This window comes from Chrysoperla carnea, assembly GCF_905475395.1.
Source record: "Chrysoperla carnea chromosome X unlocalized genomic scaffold, inChrCarn1.1 SUPER_X_unloc_102, whole genome shotgun sequence".
Taxonomy (NCBI): Eukaryota; Metazoa; Arthropoda; class Insecta; order Neuroptera; family Chrysopidae; genus Chrysoperla; species Chrysoperla carnea.
Window position 1 is genome coordinate 18,401 of NW_025408048.1, and position 1,600 is coordinate 20,000.

Below are 1,600 nucleotides of genomic sequence, written 5' to 3' on the forward strand. Positions count from 1 at the left end.
TTTCCTCCGCTTAATAATATGCTTAAATTCAGCGGGTAATCTCACCTACTCTGAGGTCGTAAAAGTTTTTAGAAGTATTAAAACAAAAATTTTTTTTATATATTATGTTTTTGTTATATTTTATAAGTAAACAATTTTCTTAATTATTCATACTCAAATTTTTTTAATATTATTATATAATATTATTTTTATATTTATCTAAAGAGAAGAAAATAAAAAATAAATAATTATATATATTAATTTTTTTCGAGTATATTGAAAATTTTATTACAAATAAAATATTCCATAACAAAATATTAATATATAATATTTTTGTTTATTCTTCTTTATTTAATATTTTAAAAATATATTATTAATATCATTTATTATTAATATTATTATTAACATAAAGTTTTATAATATTATATATAAATGATAAAAAATAATATTGATATATTAATTTAAAAATGTCGACAAATAATAAAAAATATATAAATTTTAAATGCTATTAAAAACATTTTATATTTATTTTTTTCTTATATTTGGCGTAAAACATTCATATATAAATAATTTTACATTTCTTTTATAAAAATTTTATTTATCAATTTAATTAAATATGAAAAAATAAATTTTCTTTTTTAATTATTGATAAATTTCTTTTTCATAAAAAAAATTTTATGTAAAATAATCTTTTATTATATTAATATAATGTATACGACCCTCAGCCAGATGTGGTCCGGGAACAGTATCCAAGGACCGCAATGTGCGTTCGAAATGTCAATGTTCATGTGTCCTGCAGTTCACAAGTTGACGCGCAATTAGCTGCGTTCTTCATCGACCCACGAGCCAAGTGATCCACCGTCCAGGGTAATCTTTTTAAATTTTAAATGTAAGTATTATTATTAATAATAATCTTTATTTTTAATATAAAAAATAAAATTATTAATTTATATATCTTTATAAATTCTTTTAAAATAAAAAAATTTTTCTAGAATATAAATTATATATTTTATTTTAAATATATATATATATAAATTAAAGATATTATGGTATTAATAAATATATACATAACATTTTTGATATTTTTGTTAGTGCTAGCTAGATATAATAATTAATATTTGGTATATTTTATAGAAATGTATTTATTTTTTTTTTATAAATTATTTTCTACATAAAAATATATATAATATTAATATGGTACAAAACAAATGGGTTTGTTTTTTAACATAATAACTTTTAATAAAAAAAAAAGAAATATCAAGACAAAACATAAAGAAATTTAAATTTGAAATAAATTTTATTCTTTAAAAAAATTTTATCTTGTGTTTTCTTTATTTTTATTATATAACATAGAAAAATAAAAATATAGATTATATCAATTATAATCTTATTTTATTTTTCTTAATAGAGATTATATACATATAAACAAATAATTTCAATATATTCTATTTTTAATTTCACTTTTTTATAAGAGAAATTATTTATAGATTTTATTAATAATTATTGTTTAATAATAATAATAATATTGAATATAAAAATATTTTATATGTAACAAATATATTATTAATATTTATATAATATTCTCTATATTATATGTATAGATATATTATGTGTATAAAAA

The 1,600-nt window shown here is 15.1% G+C and overlaps 1 non-coding gene across 1 annotated transcript; it reads right to left on the reverse strand.

The window, feature by feature from the left end:
• Window positions 1–694: 694 nt before the first annotated feature.
• LOC123303568 lies at window positions 695–849 on the reverse strand. Its single transcript, XR_006535676.1, has one exon. It is a non-coding gene; the product is annotated as a 5.8S ribosomal RNA (ribosomal RNA).
• Between the last annotated feature and the right edge of the window lie 751 nt (window positions 850–1,600).